The sequence below is a fragment of the Bombina bombina genome, chromosome 5 (genome assembly GCF_027579735.1).
Source record: "Bombina bombina isolate aBomBom1 chromosome 5, aBomBom1.pri, whole genome shotgun sequence".
Classification (NCBI taxonomy): Eukaryota; Metazoa; Chordata; class Amphibia; order Anura; family Bombinatoridae; genus Bombina; species Bombina bombina.
In genome coordinates, this window is record NC_069503.1 from 794,533,748 (window position 1) to 794,547,519 (window position 13,772).

Consider the following 13,772-nt stretch of genomic DNA (forward strand, 5'->3'; position numbering starts at 1 on the left):
ATATTCCCTATTAAGGCCTTTAGGGTATAACGTACTAAGTCTATGTATCCACATAGCTTCTTTTTTCAGTAACATTTTCTCCCTATTAAAGCCTACAGTACCTTTGGACACCTGATCTAATACCATAAATCTCAATTGATTCACCTGGTGACCCCTCTCAAAAAAATGGTATGGAACAGGAAGGTGTCGCATTTTAGAGTTCCTACTAGTGGACTTATGTTGTGTTAAGCGATCCTTAAGGGGTTGTGTTGTTTCCCTAATATATAATAGGCCACATGGGCATTTGAGCGCATACACAACATGTGAAGATTTACAATTGTAGTGACCTTTGATATGAAAAAGTTTGCCAGAAAAGGGATGGCTAATAGTTTTACCTTTAATAATGCTATTACAATGAGAACAACTTAAACATGGAAAGGTTCCATTTTCTATTGGTCTAAATACCCTTTGAGTACTCCTTTGAGGTTTAACTTTAGCCCTTACTAATTGTTTACCAATGGAATTACCTTTCCTAAATGAAGATAAAGGAGGGTTTTTAAATGCCTCAATGTCAGGCATAGAATCCCTTAACATAAACCAATTCCTACAAATCACTTTATGTAACTTGACACTAATATCACAAAAATCTGATACAAAGGCCAATTTTTTAATTACTTCAGTCTTTTCCTTTGGTTGAAGATCTATAGTCTCTAATTCTCCTGGGGAATATCCCCTTTCCTGAAATCGCTTGTGCATCTCATTTAAGCGCATAGAGCAAATCAGAGGATCAGAGACTATTCTCTTCACTCTAAGGAGCTGAGATTTAGGAACACTTTTAGACACCCTGGGTGGGTGATGACTTTTGCGGGATAGCAATGTGTTCTTATCTGTAGGCTTTCTAAAAATATCTGTTGCAAAGTGATCATCCACACGTATTACCATGGTGTCTAGGAACGCTACTTGGTTAGTGTGATAATTAGCAGTAAATTTGACACTTGGTACCTTATTCTGTATTTTGTTGTGGAACACCTCAATGGACTCGACGTCACCACGCCATATGATAAAAAGATAATCTATGTATCGCCACCATGCCAGGCAATTCTGAAAATCAGGATCAGTGTATACTACCTGTTCCTCCAGTTGATCCATATATAAGCAAGCATAGGCCGGGGCCACATTCGAGCCCATTAAGGTTCCCCACAACTGCAGAAAGAACCTATCATCAAAAGAAAAATAGTTATGAGTTAAAACCAACTCTAGTAACTCCATGAAAAAATTAATCTGCATTTCAGAATATTTTAATATTATTATTATTATTTTACATTATCAATAATAATTTTTATTAATAGTTATTATTATTATCTTTAATGATATTTCATATTTCAATAACACTACTTAAGATAACTACGTTTTTATGTGTGCAACCTGACACCTGGCTCGTTTCCTTTGAGTTGTTAAACATTGAGCTGTATGCTACCAAAGCAACCAAAGCTAAAAACAGCTTAAAGTAGTTTTCGGCTCCATTTTAGTATAATTTTTCTTTCAATTTATTGAAAGCCTCTGACTGTGTTTTAACTATTTGTGCTTTCAGTGGAATCCTGGTATAATTAAGCGATTTTACGGCTTCTAATATTTTTTATGGGGCGCGTTATCATTTTAAGCAGCCAAACCGTTTTTGCTGATGATGATTTTGTATAACTTGTTATCGGAGGCAGTTAATAAGCATAATTGCTTCTGACAGTATATTTTTTATTTTGCAACCTCTCGAAAACCCAATCTCAATGGAAACACGTTAGCCCTACTTTGTTAAACCAGAAACGTGTTATGCATATTTTACATTCCTGTTATTCACATATATATATATATATATTCCTCAAAGCAAATGGACTCTCAGGTCTTTTAGTTAAGAAAACGGAAACATTCCAATAAATTTGTGATTTTTCTTTACTAAAAGACCTGAGAGTGCATTTGCTTTGAGGAATATTTACAACATTTATGCACCAAGGCGGATGACCATTGGAGGGCAACACTGTAGTTTGGACATATATATATATATATATATATATATATATATATATATATATTTCTTTCATGTAATTAGCAAGAGTCCATGAGCTAGTGACGTATAAGACGTATGGGATATACATTCCTACCAGGAGGGGCAAAGTTTCCCAAACCTCAAAATGCCTATAAATACACCCCTCACCACACCCACAATTCAGTTTTACAAACTTTGGTGAAGTAAGTTTGTGCTAGATTCTACGTTGATATGCGCTCCGCAGCAAGTTGGAGCCCGGTTTTCCTCTCAGCGTGCAGTGAATGTCAGAGGGATGTGAGGAGAGTATTGCCTATTTGAATGCAGTGATCTCCTTCTACGGGGTCTATTTCATAGGTTCTCTGTTATCGGTCGTAGAGATTCATCTCTTACCTCCCTTTTCAGATCGACGATATACTCTTATTTATATACCATTACCTCTACTGATTCTCGTTTCAGTACTGGTTTGGCTTTCTACAAACATGTAGATGAGTGTCCTGGGGTAAGTAAATCTTATTTTCTGTGACACTCTAAGCTATGGTTGGGCACTTTGTTTATAAAGTTCTAAATATATGTATTCAAACATTTATTTGCCTTGACTCAGAATGTTCAACATTCCTTATTTTCAGACAAGTCAGTTTCATATTTGGGATAATGCATTTGAATTAATCATTTTTTCTTACCTTCAAAAATTTGACTCTTTTTTCCCTGTGGGCTGTTAGGCTCGCGGGGGCTGAAAATGCTTCATTTTATTGCGTCATTCTTGGCGCAGACTTTTTTGGCGCAAAAAATCTTTTCCGTTTCCGGCGTCATACGTGTCGCCAGAAGTTGCGTCATTTTTGACGTTATTTTGCGCCAAAAATGTCGGCGTTCCGGAAGTGGCGTCATTTTTGGCGCCAAAAGCATTTAGGCGCCAAATAATGTGGGCGTCTTATTTGGCGCTAAAAAAATTTGGGCGTCGCTTTTGTCGCCACATTATTTAAGTCTCATTTTTCATTGCTTCTGGTTGCTAGAAGCTTGTTCTTTGGCATTTTTTCCCATTCCTGAAACTGTCATTTAAGGAATTTGATCAATTTTGCTTTATATGTTGTTTTTTCTCTTACATATTGCAAGATGTCTCACGTTGCATCTGAGTCAGAAGATACTTCAGGAAAATCGCTGTCTAGTGCTGGACCTACCAAAGCTAAGTGTATCTGCTGTAAACTTTTGGTAGCTATTCCTCCGGCTGTTGTTTGTATTAATTGTCATGACAAACTTGTTAATGCAGATAATATTTCCTTTAGTAAAGGACCATTGCCTGTTGCAGTTCCTTCAACATCTAAGGTGCAGAATGTTCCTGATAACATAAGAGATTTTGTTTCTGAATCCATCAAGAAGGCTATGTCTGTTATTTCTCCTTCTAGTAAACATAAAAAATCTTTTAAAACTTCTCTCCCTACAGATGAATTTTTAAATGAACATCATCATTCTGATTCTGATGATTCTTCTGGTTCAGAGGATTCTGTCTCAGAGATTGATGCTGATAAATCTTCATATTTATTTAAAATGGAATTTATTCGTTCTTTACTGAAAGAAGTACTAATTGCTTTAGATATAGAGGATTCTGGTCCTCTTGATACTAATTCTAAACGTTTAGATAAGGTATTTAAATCTCCTGTGGTTATTCCAGAAGTTTTTCCTGTTCCTAATGCTATTTCTGAAGTAATTTCCAAAGAATGGGATAAATTGGGTAATTCATTTACTCCTTCTAAACGTTTTAAGCGATTATATCCTGTGCCGTCTGACAGATTAGAATTTTGGGACAAAATCCCTAGAGTTGATGGGGCTATTTCTACCCTTGCTAAACGTACTACTATTCCTACGTCAGATGGTACTTCCTTTAAGGATCCTTTAGATAGGAAAATGTAATCCTTTCTAAGAAAAGCTTATCTGTGTTCAGGTAATCTTCTTAGACCTGCTATATCATTGGCTGATTGGCTGCAGCTTCAACTTTTTGGTTGGAAACTTTAGCGCAACAAGTAACAGATCATGATTCTCATAATATTATTATTCTTCTTCAGCATGCTAATAATTTTATCTGTGATGCCATTTTTGATATTATTAGAGTTGATGTCAGGTTTATGTCTCTAGCTATTTTAGCTAGAAGAGCTTTATGGCTTAAGACTTGGAATGCTGATATGGCTTCTAAATCAACTCTACTTTCCATTTCTTTCCAGGGTAACAAATTATTTGGTTCTCAGTTGGATTCTATTATCTCAACTGTTACTGGTGGGAAAGGAACTTTTTACCACAGGATAAAAAATCTAAGGGTAAAAACAGGGCTAATAATCGTTTTCATTCCTTTCGTTTCAACAAAGAACAAAAGCCTGATCCTTCATCCTCAGGAGCAGTTTCAGTTTGGAAACCATCTCCAGTCTGGAATAAATCCAAGCCTGCTAGAAAGGCAAAGCCTGCTTCTAAGTCCACATGAAGGTGCGGCCCTCATTCCAGCTCAGCTGGTAGGGGGCAGGTTACGTTTTTTCAAAGAAATTTGGTTCAATTCTGTTCACAATCTTTGGATTCAGAATATTGTTTCAGAAGGGTACAGAATTGGTTTCAAGATGAGACCTCCTGCAAAGAGATTTTTTCTTTCCCGTGTCCCAGTAATTCCAGTGAAAGCTCAAGCATTTCTGAATTGTGTTTCAGATCTAGAGTTGGCTGGAGTTATTATGCCAGTTCCAGTTCCAGAACAGGGGATGGGGTTTTATTCAAATCTCTTCATTGTACCAAAGAAGGAGAATTCCTTCAGACCAGTTCTGGATCTAAAAATATTGAATCGTTATGTAAGGATCCCTACGTTCAAAATGGTAACTGTAAGGACTATCTTGCCTTTTGTTCAGCAAGGTCATTATATGTCCACGATAGATTTACAGGATGCATATCTGCATATTCCGATTCATCCAGATCATTATCAGTTCCTGAGATTCTCTTTTCTGGACAAGCATTACCAGTTTGTGGCTCTGCCGTTTGGCCTAGCTACAGCTCCAAGAATTTTTACAAAGGTTCTCGGTGCCCTTCTGTCTGTAATCAGAGAACAGGGTATTGTGGTATTTCCTTATTTGGACGATATCTTGGTACTTGCTCAGTCTTTACATTTAGCAGAATCTCATACGAATCGACTTGTGTTGTTTCTTCAAGATCATGGTTGGAGGATCAATTTACCAAAAAGTTAATTGATTCCTCAGACAAGGGTGACCTTTCTGGGTTTCCAGATAGATTCAGTGTCCATGACTCTGTCTTTAACAGACAAGAGATGTCTAAAATTGATTTCAGCTTGTCGAAACCTTCAGTCACAATCATTCCCTTCGGTAGCCTTATGCATGGAAATTCTAGGTCTTATGACTGCTGCATCGGACGCGATCCCCTTTGCTCGTTTTCACATGCGACCTCTACAGCTCTGTATGCTGAATCAATGGTGCAAGGATTACACAAAGATATCTCAAATAATATCTTTAAAACCGATTGTACGACACTCTCTAACGTGGTGGACAGATCACCATCGTTTAATTCAGGGGGCTTCTTTTGTGCTTCCGACCTGGACTGTAATTTCAACAGATGCAAGTCTCACGGGTTGGGGAGCTGTGTGGGGATCTCTGATGGCACAAGGAGTTTGGGAATCTCAGGAGGTGAGATTACCGAGCTCTTCAGTCTTGGCCTCTTCTGAAGAGAGAATCGTTCATTTGTTTTCAGACAGACAATGTCACAACTGTGGCATACATCAATCATCAAGGAGGGACTCACAGTCCTCTGGCTATGAAAGAAGTATCTTGAATTCTGGTTTTGGCGGAATCCAGCTCCTGTCTAATCTCTGCGGTTCATATCCCAGGTATAGACAATTGGGAAGCGGATTATCTCAGTCGCCAAACGTTGCATCCGGGCAAATGGTCTCTTCACCCAGAGGTATTTCTTCAGATTGTTCAAATGTGGGAACTTCCAGAAATAGATCTGATGGCGTCTCATCTAAACAAGAAACTTCCCAGGTATCTGTCCAGATCCCGGGATCCTCAGGCGGAGGCAGTGGATGCATTATCACTTCCTTGGAAGTATCATCCTGCCTATATCTTTCCGCCTCTAGTTCTTCTTCCAAGAGTAATCTCCAAGATTCTGAAGGAATGCTCGTTTGTTCTGCTGGTAGCTCCGGCATGGCCTCACAGGTTTTGGTATGCGGATCTGGTCCGGATGGCCTCTTGCCAACCGTGGACTCTTCCGTTAAGACCAGACCTTCTGTCGCAAGGTCCTTTTTTCCATCAGGATCTGAAATCCTTAAATTTAAAGGTATGGAGATTGAACGCTTGATTCTTGGTCAAAGAGGTTTCTCTGACTCTGTGATTAATACTATGTTACAGGCGCGTAAATCTGTATCTAGAGAGATATATTATAGAGTCTGGAAGACTTATATTTCTTGGTGTCTTTCTCATCATTTTTCTTGGCATTCTTTTAGAATACCGAGAATTTTACAGTTTCTTCAGGATGGTTTAGATAAGGGTTTGTCCGCAAGTTCCTTGAAAGGTCAAATCTCTGCTCTTTCTGTTCTTTTTCACAGAAAGATTGCTATTCTTCCTGATATTCATTGTTTTGTACAAGCTTTGGTTCGTATAAAACCTGTCATTAAGTCAATTTCTCCTCCTTGGAGTTTGAATTTGGTTCTGGGGGCTCTTCAAGCTCCTCCGTTTGAACCTATGCATTCATTGGACATTAAATTACTTTCTTGGAAAGTTTTGTTCCTTTTGGCAATCTCTTCTGCCAGAAGAGTTTCTGAATTATCTGCTCTTTCTTGTGAGTCTCCTTTTCTGATTTTTCATCAGGATAAGGCGGTGTTGCGAACTTCTTTTGATTTTTTTACCTAAAGTTGTGAATTCCAACAACATTAGTAGAGAAATTGTGGTTCCTTCATTATGTCCTAATCCTAAGAATTCTAAGGAGAAATCGTTGCATTCTTTGGATGTTGTTAGAGCTTTGAAATATTATGTTGAAGCTACTAAGTCTTTCCGTAAGACTTCTAGTCTATTTGTTATCTTTTCCGGTTCTAGAAAAGGCCAGAAAGCTTCTGACATTTCTTTGGCATCTTGGTTGAAATCTTTAATTCATCTTGCCTATGTTGAGTCGGGTAAAACTCCGCCTCAAAGGATTACAGCTCATTCTACTAGGTCAGTTTCTACTTCCTGGGCGTTTAGGAATGAAGCTTCGATTGATCAGATTTGCAAAGCAGCAACTTGGTCCTCTTTGCATACTTTTACTAAATTCTACCATTTTGATGTATTTTCTTCTTCTGAAGCAGTTTTTGGTAGAAAAGTACTTCAGGCAGCGGTTTCAGTTTGAATCTTCTGCTTATGTTTTTCATTAAACTTTATTTTGGGTGTGGATTATTTTCAGCAGGAATTGGCTGTCTTTATTTTATCCCTCCCTCTCTAGTGACTCTTGTGTGGAAAGATCCACATCTTGGGTAATCATTATCCCATACGTCACTAGCTCATGGACTCTTGCTAATTACATGAAAGAAAACATAATTTATGTAAGAACTTACCTGATAAATTCATTTCTTTCATATTAGCAAGAGTCCATGAGGCCCGCCCTTTTTTTGTGGTGGTTATGATTTTTGTATAAAGCACAATTATTCCAATTCCTTATTTTATATGCTTTTGCACTTTTTTATCACCCCACTTCTTGGCTATTCGTTAAACTGAATTGTGGGTGTGGTGAGGGGTGTATTTATAGGCATTTTGAGGTTTGGGAAACTTTGCCCCTCCTGGTAGGAATGTATATCCCATACGTCTCATACGTCACTAGCTCATGGACTCTTGCTAATATGAAAGAAATGAATTTATCAGGTAAGTTCTTACATAAATTATGTTATATATATATATATATATATATATATATATATATTTTATATATATATATATATATATATATATATATATATATATATGACTATAAAAATGCATTTACAATAAAAAAATACAATTTTCCTGCATGTGAAGAACATTGGAGTGTTAAATATTAATAACTCCTGTCAGGTTAGTGCAAGAGTGATAAGTGTTAGTTTTTTTTTTTTTTTTTCTGTGATTTACTTTAAAGTTTACGTGGAGAAAAAGTTAGCACCATCGTGATGTCCGAGACCCTGAATTAAGTCTGGTTTCACTTTCACCTTGTAATATGCGCTTTAATCTGTACTCTCAAAAAGATTACTACTAGGGGGAATGAACCTGGGTCTCATAGTTACTAAAGCAGTATTTTATCTGTAAAATACTTGGAAAGAGTTAAGGAGGTTCTCATAGGTGTTTGCCCTTTAGCAAATAACCCCCTTTAAAAGGCTGCCTCACTCCTTGCATTGTTATTTTCCTGACCTTGCTACCGTTTTGTTCCTGAACCTGCATTCCCTCTTTATTTTCCCTGTTACCAGACTATGGTTTGTTTTTGGACTAAGCCTCTTGAATTATGTTTTGTACCTCAGTTATTGATGACATTTTTCCTGTCCCTAACATTTTTCCTGTGAATGCTGATTTTGTCCCAGCTTCTCCTGATATTTGAAAATGAAAGCAGGAGCAGCACGGCAGTAATATTGAAGCAAAATACTTTTATTTCACATGTAAGACTTACATGCAAGAATGGACAAAACGTCTGAGATGTTTCGCGCCCTCTAGTGGAGCTTCATCATAGACTAAGGATAATACTCTGAAGCCTACATTATATAACAGCACAGGTAATTACCAACAAAACACCTGGCACTTATACAAAACAGTTAAAAACAAAATACACTTCCTATTATTATACAAGTTCTCAATATTAACCCTCAGGCCAAAAGATATATCAAAAGATTATTATAGTAATAGCAACATTATGATCTCAAGAAATGAAAGCAAAAAAATAAAAGCAAGAATAAACGCAAAAATAAACAACAATTCATAATGTTACTTAATTCCATATATCTGTGTGGATCATAATTCACAATTCTGAATATTTAAAATTAATACGTTTATATGCTTCATGAATCATAAGAAATAGATTTAGAAAGATTACAAAATCTAAAATTTGTTAGCAAGAAATTTGGACCTGTATTTACTAGCAAGATATTTAAAGTGACAACACCAAAAAACAAGTGCCACAAATAGGAAGATATTTTTTCTCTCTCAAATCATATATCCAGAAGGGAAAATATGTGTAATAATCACAGATTTTTGAATTTATCAAGTTATTCTTATATTAATTCAATTTCTGTTCACTTATATTAATTCATAGAATAACTCACTCAACTGGACACTGAATGGAAATATATCCATATCTCTGTAACATAACTAAATGTAACCCTTTTGTGTATCACTTACAGATGGATTACCCTAAGTGATCAGTTGTAATACTAGGATGACTAGTACTATAATTGATTATATGTCCCATATTTCTGATAACAGACATGAAAGTAAACCTTAACTAAACTAACTATAATGAGCTATAAAGGAAAAATCTCAAAAGCAACCCAGAGAAACTATGGGAATATATTTAATTTTACTAATCCCATGAGAAGTGCCTCTTTTGGCGAAGAACAGTATAATACTGTGTTTGCTTTTATGAATACACGGGTTGTGAAACATGATAGCAAGTATCATAATCAACGATCTTCTAAAAAAACTAAATTCCCTTTACTGTGTATGAATACCTCCTGCTATATCCACCTCTCTCTGCATATATGACAAATTTTAAACGTATACCCATATATGGGCATCTTCTGGTTGCATTATGGCTCTATTCCTAATACTCTAGCACTGCTAGCTACATACCCCTCTATAAACTTTGTGATTTAGATAGATTTTCACAAGGTTAGTACCTAAAACATATTTGATGTTCATATTTAAAGAAGACAGCAATTCAATCATTCATATATATAAACTCAGACATAATACTCTGGATATATAGTACATAAACAGGAACAAATATAATTATAAATTATAATTTAAAAAGAAAAAGGTTTTGGGTGAACTAGGTTAACCCACAGATGCTTTACACTCGTCACTAGGGTACGCTATATGCCACACACCAATGAGTTTGTAATGATAGGTGTCTATTCTAAATTTGAAAAAAGATTTGAGGATAGTTTATCTGATAGTTTTTCTATGATTATATAACGCATTAATCAGGGCTAATATCTCTCCAGATAAGACACTACTAGTATAGAGGTCACTTTCCCACTCAATTGGATATTTATGTTAAACAAATAAAGGTTGTTTAATATTTCTACACCACCATCTGGTTCCCATATGTTTCTGTTCCACTTAAAACCTATTGAGGTTTCACCTTGTTTGTATAAAAAACAAAACAACAAAAAAAAAACATTTCTCTTTATTCTGGATAATAATTCACACCTCAGCACAGACATAGCACTATAGCAAAATCCAGTATATAGAAGACAACAATATAACACCATTAGGAATATTTTAAGGGATATATAATCTGCATAGATTGTGTAATAAGTAAAAGATGAAACTAGCAAGTCTGTCCTTTATATAGAATATGTCTTGTTTCCGCTTTTTATTCTCTTAGATTAGCAAGCATATGTAAAAATTGGCATCTAGAAATGACATCTAAAAATGACACCTTAACATATACGCTAAAATGGCTTTATTATGACAGATAAGGGAATGTTTTAACAACATTCCAACTACTATCCAATGAAATTGAGCCTATTATACACACCCCTGCCCCATCCAATAGAAACCAAGCCCCTACTAAGATTATACCCAATAGAAACAGCTGAAAAACAGCTTGGAGATGACAGTAAACTCTCTTTCTGATCAGATCATGATGAGAAATAGGAATAATACAGAAATGTCTACAGCCACACTGCCTTGAATGCACCTAATCCCGTCTGATCTTGGAAGTTAAGCAGGGCCAGGCCTGGTCAGTACCTGGATGGGAGACCGCCTGGGAACAACAGGTGCGGTAGGATTTTTTTTTAAATAATAGGTATGAAGTCATAACTAAAAAGGCTGGGTTTGTATCTATATTTTTCCAAATCTGGAACACTGTATTCTAACATAGGAATTTTTGTATTTTCTCTGAATAAAAATGATCAGATGCAGATAGAGCTTGACAAAATAAGGATACCATCTAAATGTATTATAATGGATTTTTTAATCACAAATTTTTAAACTATAAACTGTATATTTTAAACACACATTTAAGGTCAGTAAAACAGGAAGTGCTTAACAAACACTTCCTGTTCCACAATTTTATGGCCAGCAATCAGTCTGGTATAAAAAGACCACTACTAACACCATAAAACCAGTCTTGATAAAGGTCTCTTTGGGACCGAAATGCGTCGACTGGTAAGCACAATTTCATTTTCTATTGATCTAAAAACAATCTACACCATCATATCTTTCTTTTACAGAAGGATCATCCAGGGATTATAACAAAATATTTGCCAAGAAGATAGAATTTTGGGTTGGAAAACGGCTAGCAAGTATTGACACTGCTATTCAGTATAAAAATCACCATAACTATTGCTGTTAGGATTCACAACACTTTAAGGATTATTGTTTTTTCTTAAAGAGACACACTACTTATTATAATTTATTGTTGGATTATTTTTTCTATTAAGTTTTCACTGTTGGACTATTTTTTGGACTATTATTTACATTTATATAAGTTACTATTGGAACACACCACAATGTTTTTGTAAATTTTTGGTTTTTCATTTTTCACAATCTTTGTTCTTAATTCACGTTTTTTGAAGATCAACCTATTTTTTTGACCATTAATATCTTTTGTACACTAATTTTTGCACACAACTTTTTTGATACACATTCTTTACATTGGCTTATTGCTGTCACAATATTTTTTACTTGACAATGCGTATGTGGTAAACACACAGTTAAAGGTCTTACTCAGAGCCTTACACATTAGTCACTATTGGCAATATTTAGTATTGCATAGAATCGAGAACATTATTGGTTAGATAATATTATATAATTGACTAATATATTTCACCTATTATGTGTATGTGGTAAACACAAAGTTGAATTTTTGTTGTGAGCCTTACACTTAATTTGGATTTTTTAAGGAATATTTTTTAAGAGCATTGTTTGCACAATTTTAAATGCCATATCTGCTATTTAACTATTTGTTTTAACTATTCATTTAGCTATTATTGCTGTACAAATTTGTGTATGTGTATATGGTAAACACAAAGTTGAATTTCTGTTGTGAGCCTTATACTAAATTTGGAATTTTTTATGAATATTTTTAAGAGCAATGTTTGCACAATTTTAAATGCTATATCCGTTACATAACTATTTGTTTTAACTATTCATTTAGCTATTATTGTTGTATAAATTTGATTGTTTATACATGGATCCATGTTTTTAACTTATTTGTGTACTCAATAAATTGTTTATTGTAATCGTTTGACAATATTGCATTAGGTCCAGACCCAGCCTTCGTATAGTTGGCGATTTGGTATACCTTATTAGTAAAAACAAAATACACTTCATATTATTATACAAGTTCTCAATATTAACCCTCAGGCCAAAAGATATATCAAAAGATTATTATAGTAATAGCAACATTATGATCTCAAGAAATGAAAGCAAAAAAATAAAAGCAAGAATAAACGCAAAAATAAACAACAATTCATAATGTTACTTAATTCCATATATCTGTGTGGATCATAATTCACAATTCTGAATATTTAAAATTAATACGTTTATATGCTTCATGCATCATAAGAAATAGATTTAGAAAGATTACAAAATCTAAAATTTGTTAGCAAGAAATTTGGACTTGTATTTACTAGCAAGATATTTAAACTGACAACACCAAAAAACAAGTGCCACAAATAGGAAGATATTTTTTATCTCTCAAATCATATATCCAGAAGGGAAAACATGTGTAATAATCACAGATTTTTGAATTTATCAAGTTATTCTTATATTAATTCAATTTCTGTTCACTTATATTAATTCATAGAATAACTCACTCAACTGGACACTGAATGGAAATATATCCATATCTCTATAACATAACTAAATGTAACCCTTTTGTGTATCACTTACAGATGGATTACCCTAAGTGATCAGTTGTAATAATACTAGGATCACTAGTACTATAATTGATTATATGTCCCATATTTCTGATAACAGACATGAAAGTAACTTTTAAAGAGATAGCTGACATTTTAGACGAAATAGCTGATATCCCATTCAAGGTTCAAACCCATTGGGGTTCTAGATTTAAGTTCATATATCCAGAATAGCTCTTTCCTGTCCAGTATCTTATATCTATTACCACCTCTAGTGGGTATACTAGCTACATCAATAACTCTCACAGTAAAGTCACCCTTATTAGTGAGATGAAAGAGGTTAAAATGTCTAGCCACTACAGAATCTTTATTGTAGTTTTTTACATCATTAACATGTTCCCTAATTCTCGTGTTTACCTCCCTTGTTGTTTTTCCAACATATTGAATGTTACAATGTTTACATTCCAACATGTAAATTGCAAATGTTGTCTTACAATTGGCATAAAACAAGATATCATAAGTTCTGTTATCCACTGAGGATCTAAACCTATTAGTGACTTCCATCATGTCACAAGTCAGGCATGTTCTCATACCACATCTAAAATTTCCTTTTCTGTTTAACCAGTTGACACCCCTACGTCTGAGAGTATTAGTTACACAACTGGGGGCCAATTTGGATGCCAAGGTAACTGGTTTCTTAGATAC

General features: G+C 34.9%; 1 pseudogene; it reads left to right on the forward strand.

The window, feature by feature from the left end:
- Positions 1-10,875: 10,875 nt before the first annotated feature.
- LOC128661872 (uncharacterized) lies at positions 10,876-10,994 on the forward strand (annotated as a pseudogene).
- The last annotated feature ends 2,778 nt before the right edge of the window (positions 10,995-13,772 follow it).